General features: G+C 32.2%; 1 pseudogene; it reads right to left on the minus strand.

Annotated features, from left to right (window-relative positions):
* Positions 1-6,535: 6,535 nt before the first annotated feature.
* Positions 6,536-6,651, minus strand: LOC111742826 (annotated as a pseudogene).
* Positions 6,652-7,586: the final 935 nt, after the last annotated feature.

A 7,586-nucleotide genomic window follows, 5' to 3' on the forward strand; every position in this document is an offset into this window, starting at 1 on the left:
CAGTATGAATATGTAAAGGATAGTTATATATATAGTTATATATTTATATGACTATCCTTTACATATTCATACTGGTAAAATATACATACACACACAGTCACCCCTTTTCATCTATGCATGCCTTATCTCCACTCCTCTTTGCGAATTAGGATCTTTGAATCCTCACTTTTCAGTCATTGTTATCTCAGTTTTTCACTATGTATGCTGAACATTCATTACTATCCTGCTATAGCAATTCTCTTATTATTATTTAAGCTTATACTGCCCTGTTCTTCGTAAGGGTTCCACTCTTCTGCTTCTAGTTGCCTGATAGTCACTTTACTCCTAATTTTATATATATATACATATAAATTTACTTCCAGTTAAACATCAAAAACAGAAGGTTTTATTATGCACTGTCTCAATTTCTAAATGTAGAATAAATTGGGAAGTCTTTACCTCTGTCTCTCAATATCTACAGTAAAAAGAATGTAATAAACTTTCATAATTACTATAAGCTAAACTTTAAATTTCAAAATGTACTCTTTCTAAAACATTTAATATATTTCACCTTTAGCCTAAATTGGACAATAATTTTTTCACACAATAAATCCTCTCCCAATTTGCTCTTATATACTAAATTGATTTTTTTGACCTGTGAATGGTCTGAGAGAATTTATTATCCATGTATTTATAGAATGTTCATCAAACAGGAGACTGGCACTTTGGGAAATATAGTAACTTGTAAAATATATATATGTTTGGCTTGTCAGCTGGATTTCTCAAGCGCTTTCCCTCTCTAACTCTAGAGCAGAATTCTTACTAATAGCTAAATATTATTTCATTGCTTCAAATGAAACTTTATAGGACTTTTCTTCCATATTAGTAGCAACTGTATGCCATGAAAGTCTTTTATATATGATACCAATATTTTTTAAACTTCTTAATTAAAAAAGTTTGTAATATATTAGTTATTGTTAAAGGAACAACTGCAAATTTACAATAGAATCCTGGTATAAGGAGCTTTTTCAAGATTTTATTTGCAGCCAAAAGCAAATCAAACTCCTTTGCACAATAGTATTTCTGAATGCCTCTCGTACAGCTTCACTGTCTGATTCTTCTTCAGAGGTATGTGAGCAGTAGTTGAGGAGGGATGGAAAGAAAGCTACAGCCAAGCAATTTCTAGGTAAGGACAAAAGGCACCTAGAACTCAAATCCTGAAAGAAATGTCACTCTGCAGGCATTTCCACCTGATAATACCACCTGATGACCTCACAGAACCAGTGCCTCCCCTTCTTCAGTGTCTGATTCATCTGTTCCCTGCTCAGCTGTCCTGTGTACACACTCTCACTCAGATACCATAGCCCTAATAACCTATTCACTGACTGATTCTTCATTGCTACTTTTTGGGTCCTGTCCCTAAGCCAAGTGCTACTCAGTGTCTTCTTTCCTAGATCTCTCTTTGTTGATTCTCCTTTGCTACATATGCACTATTTCGCTGGCTATCATTGAATTTATTTAAGCCATGTGAGGCATAAAGATTATATTATACCCAGATGATTATTTTATTCTAGTATTCTCAAAATTTAGTTGCATATAACTACTGCACTTGCCATGTTTATTTGGATGTGATTCTTTTTGAGCATTGACCAAGAAAGAAGAGTTTGCTTTCCTATGAGATTTATATTTCTTCTTCCAGAGAAGAGATACTGAAATTATTTAAAATACAGATTTTCTACAATTTCGCATAAATCCCTTGAGAATTATATTTCTCACAGGTGTGCTTTCTGCTTATAATTCCAGATAAGATCGACAGTTTGTATTTGTGCAGAAAAGACTAACTTCAAAATTTCACTTTCTTTTTTGGAAATATCATGAAGAGTATTAGCAAAGCGCTACATCCTTCACCAATTCAGATCATCAAAATGAGAGCTAACACTCATTAGACATTTAATATAAGCCAAAAATTGTTTTTAGCAATTATAAGCATTATTTCATTTAATCCTAACAATGCTACTTTGTTTGAGTACCTTTACTCACATTTTATGATAGTAAAATTGGCTTGGAAAAATTATTTTGCTTACCCAGGGTCACTTAGCTGGTAAGTGTGAAAGATTAGACTCAAACACAAGTCTTTCTACAAATGAAATTTCTGCTCTTATACATTGCACTATAGTTCTATAGTTGTTCAATATTGCTTTGGTGCTTTCTGTTCTAATGTTTTCTTGAAAATTGTAATATAGTAACCAGAGGTGTCATTGTTTAAAATCACTTCAGTTTAAGATCCAGTATAGACATTGGTTTTACATCTCTAGAGACAATTTATTAAAAAAGCAGTAAATTGAACATTTTTGAACATGTAATATGGGTTTGCCAATAAATTTGGGAAGAATATTCTTAGTATTTATTTTCCTTCAATTATTAAAATTATTCATATAAATCCTTTGTGTATTTTAAAACTTTAATTAATAGCATATTTGTTATTTGTCTCTACTACTCTTCAGGATAATGGCAATTGTGCTTTAAAAAAGTAGAAAAAAGCATTGAGTACTAAAATAAAATTTTAAACTCTAATCCTAAACAACAAGATACTATAAAACAAAATGCTCGTTGTTATTTATGATTTTATTCTAGTTTTAAAAAAAGCTTCACTCTACTGATTACTTCTGTTCATTTGTTTTTACAATATGCACATCTCAAATATAATAGTGGCATAAAATTATAGTCCCAAAAATGTTAATCTAAAAATATAACAAGAAGTGTTTTGCAGGAGCAAAATGAGCATATGGCTTTATATTCATAATATCTTCAGATCTAAATTTCTGATAAATTAAATGATGAATTAAGAAAGGTGATTTTTCATAAGGTAATGCATGGAAAATGCATGATGTAATATTTTGTTCACAGTACACAATCACTGGTTAATTTTCCTTTTTTCAAATAGTAATGAGTAATGAAAATACCTTACCTCTGACGCTTTTAATCCTTCCTCCTCTGTTTGGTCTTGTCCCATAGCATTTATCACAATATAACGTACTATTTATTTTATGTAACTTACTACTGTCTGTTTCCCATTAGAACGAGGACAGAGATTTATGATCAATTTATCTCTAGATTCCTAGTGTCTAGACCATCCCTTGGCTCATAGTAGGTGGTCAATAAATACTAATTGAATCAATAAATGTGTTTAGCTTATAAATAACATTTTGTTAGAAATAATAAAATCAGAAATATTTTTTAATATTGTATATAAATAAGTCAGAATAAATGGGTATTGTTTGTGTGGTTATAGATCTAGTAAAATATAGAACATAAATACATAGAGGTTTATAAATAAAAACAAAGAACTTCAGTGATATAAAAACACTTTGAGACCAATTTGTATGCAAAAACAGCATTTAGCTGTCAAACATTGTGGGCAGTTCACACATATTTCCCCATGCATCACACACATCCCTCCTGAATCACGGGTGCCAGGCGGTATCAGCTGCTTTACTCAGCAAGTGTGAATTAACAGATCTTTCCTGTAAGGCACGTGCAACTGAGATATTTTCTTTCTTCATTTAAGAAATCTAAATTTAATCTGCATGAGGTAACACACAGTGGATAGGATAGGAGCCATCTACCAATCTAATCATCATCATTGCTGTCAGTATTGTAGCTTCTTCAGAGGAAAGGAGTTTTAAATATGGTAAATGTCCTCACCCTTAGAAGGAGAAAGCAGAAGGAACATTTCGTTCTAGTTTTCTCTTCTCTTGTTACCTCTAATTTATTATTAGATCATCATATAATCTAAATCCCTAATCTAATAAACTTTAAGTGTATATGGAGGTTAAGAGTGTTGCTTTTGGAGGAAGAAAACTTCACCTAAATGCCACTTACTTCCATATAATGGAACCATCTCTGGTGATTATTTAGTTTGCCCTTTTGCTACCCTTCCCTATGCTCCTGGAGTCTGAGCTCCATGAACTGCAACACCATGCTGTTTTGCTGTCTGGATACTGGTTGGATTTAGCCAATGGGAGGCACAAGATGGAGCTTGGAGAATAAAAGCAGCAATATATCGGTGTTTATTTCCCATGCTCCTGCCCAGCCTCACAGCAGTTCTGGCAGTGGCTGTTTTCCTCTCAGCCACAACTCTTGTTGGTGTGGATATCTTTTCTTCTCAGATTCTAGTGCTCAAAGGATTCAGAAAACACTATTCTCTCCCCTTTCACTTTTAGGTATGGGATACAATGGAAGGCTTCCTGCTATTGTACTTGCCTGGTGTTTAACCATGCCTTAGGGATTCCCCTAACCCTCTCCACTACTCTGTTAATAGTTCCTTATGTAGGACTGGCAGATTAGATGATCTTGGTGGTGACTGTGATGACAGGGCCAGTAATAGTGATGGTCATTATTATCTAGCCAGATCAGCAATGATTTTCTCAGTTTTTGTTGTTATTAAATGTATTTCTCAAGTACAGAGGAGAAGGGAAGATTTCAAATGAAAAAAATCAGTGTCTTTTATGGCTGTTCTTAAAATAACAATTTCTGTGACAGAACAACATTTTACTCCTAAGGAGGCTAATCCTGTGATCTTATGTCCATAATGCAACAAAAGTATGTTTAGGATTTAAACGATTAGGTCAAGGTTTGTGTGGCTACCTTCCTCCTAAGTCTTTTCTTCTGCAGCTAAGCACATATACCTTGAATGCGAAAACTGAATTTTTCTGTGGGTCACTGGTATATTTCCAGAAGTTTGAAATAATGCTAGGACTTTGAGTGTCATTCTGGTTATTGTTTAATCTCAGTCTGGGGGACGCTGAGATGGTACTCTTCAACTCAAAATTCCTACACTGTGGATAGGGCAGCCCACACAACAAGCAGCTGTAATCACAGTGATATTGTCTCTGTGCTGTCCAGACTCTTCAGTTTCTATAATTTGAATTAAGATATGGATATATTTCCTTCAGAATCACTATTAAACTTATGTTGCTCTACAATTCAGAGCAGTCAGAAATTCTTGGGTCTGTGGACTTCAATAGTGAGAGAAATTATTAAGGAAGATAATTATTAACTTAGTTTTATTTTTGAAATTGGTATATTTTATCAACTGGTAAACTAAAATTTGAAAATATCTTTATAAATAGAAAATAATCTTTTAATATCGTGTTCGTCATGAACTTGAATTAGAATGACTTAAATAGGAATGGTGTACCCATGAGAATTGATGTACTGAAAAAGGACACGATTATAGGTAAAACATTAATCCAATAGGTAAATAGATTAACAAGAAAAAAAATGATGTAAGATGTTTAGATAAGTGTACTGGAATACAAAAATAGAGCTGAGTTTTATTTCAGTCCAGTGTCTTAATGTTCAAAGATGGTTGTTAAATTTTACAGAAAAAGCTTCTTTGAAAAAGTAGATTCTAAAATTAACTTTAAAACTCTTTCTACCACTAATGGAGGAAAGGCAGGGTATAGTTTCAGAAAATTTGTTTTTCTGTATAAACGATCATTTATGCCTACATAAGACAAAACTTTTGTCCTATTTATTTATAATGTTTCCAAAGCTTTTGCCATGAAAGGGGGGGGGGTGGAAATTGGCATATTAGCTCAATGTAAAAGTCACATACCTCAGCAGCAATATTCATTAAGTAAATTTGTGTTTTCTCATCATAAGGCTAATTTCTCTTTTGTTTATTTGTTTTTATTTTCCCCAAAGAAACATGCACAGAGCATAGTTTGGGTTTTCTTCTCCTTCTTCTCCTCAGCTTGTTCTCCTCTCCCTCCCCTTCCTTCCTCCTTCCCCTCTTCCTAAATACTTGTCATGTGTATAGGCATCCATAACTTGGGGAGTGACATAATTTTCTTTTTTCAGAAAGGCAAAAAGCAAAGAATTTAGAATAAAATTTACATAATTTTTTGGATATCTTAAACTGAAGTTTTAAAATGAAAATGTCATTCTAGCAGTTGAATCTTTTTTTGGTGAATATTTTCCCTTTTACTTCTGTTTCATCAGAAATAACTTTAAATATTCCCCACCTTTTTAAAAAATTAAATCTAAGACCTAATTATGCAAAAAAAGATGAAATTATGTTGGGTGGCCAATATATGATATTACTTTCTTTTGCTTTGGTATCCTAAAATAAAGTTGTGCTGAAGGAAAAGTTTTTAAAAAAATCTGATTCCAAGTCCTTTTAAAGCTGTTGTAATTATACTTATAGCTGTCAGAACTAGTAGTCTTTTTGGGTGAGACTACTAGTTGCAGCTTAAATGTTCCCTTTGATTTCATTTTCAGTTTACTTGTGGCGTCTATAAAAGAAGAACAGTGGAAATGTTCTGTTTCCCAAAATAAATAAATAAAGTTCAACTAGTACTTTATTTATTGGTTGTTAAATGGTTATTCAGCATGAAAAAAGTATTCAAAATCTATATATGTGTGCATTTTATCTCACATATAGATAGATCAGAGTTAGGGAGACTGACCAATCTAATTTCTTTTTCATTGTGGTTGGTGTAATTTGTCCAGGAAATTTTTATTTTTATTTTTTATTATTTATTATTATTTATGACTATAGCACCTGGTCTTCCTAGGTGGTCTCCCATCCAAGTACTAACCAGGCCCAACCCTGCTTGGCTTTTGAGATCAGACATCGGGCTTGTTCAGGGTGGCATGGCTGTAGACTATGGACCATGGCTCCACTGGGGCACGAACCCAGGATCTTCTGCATATAAAGCAGGCGTGCCAACCGCTATACTGTGGAACCACATCCCAGGAAATTTTTAAAAAATGCTTTAAATGTTTTTCAATGCATTTATTTTTATAGTAAATAGGTTAAGCAGTATCAAGTATCTGTTCACTAGTAACCAGTTATTTCTTCAAGATAGAATTAGATTTTCACTGTCTACAAAGTTTGAAAGACTTTGCCTTCATTCTACAGAATTTTCAAAGAGCAGCTGATAGTAAAACAGAAAAATATAATCATAAAAAACTATGTTACAAAGCTACATGTGATTTGAACACTTCCACAATTTTCTAAAATGAGATCTAAAAATTTTATAAAAATACTTCAGTTATTTTAATGTAAGTCATAATTCAGAACAAGATATTTCTGCTCTTATTCACATAAATTGACACTCCACATACTTTATTAATTTGAACATGCAATTGCCAAGTATGTTAAAAAAAAAACTTCTTAATTAAACTTTTCTTTTACAAACAAAATCATCAAAAAGAAATATTTTAAATACCCACTATGGCAGAGTAAAATATTTTTCTCAATTTGGAAAATATATGATACCCGCATTTTTGAAGATTAGCAAAATCTTTTTCTCTTCTCTCACATGACGTTTTAAAAACACCAACAGAGAAATGTCAAAAATTTTATTTTTCTAATCCATTATAATACTGTTTGCTTCTTTAGATGAAGTATATGATTGGGGACAGGATTGGATGGGTAATTTTGTCTGAATATACTTATATTTGTCTGAATATACTTATATCTCTTGAAGTTTAAATTGTATAAATATATTATTGATTCAAAAAATCAAATTCTAATTAAAAAGAGAATGAAAGCATTTTCTTTATTTATTTTATTTGTTAGTTATTTGTTTTCATAC

Source organism: Pteropus vampyrus, unplaced genomic scaffold (genome assembly GCF_000151845.1).
Source record: "Pteropus vampyrus isolate Shadow unplaced genomic scaffold, Pvam_2.0 Scaffold101, whole genome shotgun sequence".
Taxonomy (NCBI): domain Eukaryota; kingdom Metazoa; phylum Chordata; class Mammalia; order Chiroptera; family Pteropodidae; genus Pteropus; species Pteropus vampyrus.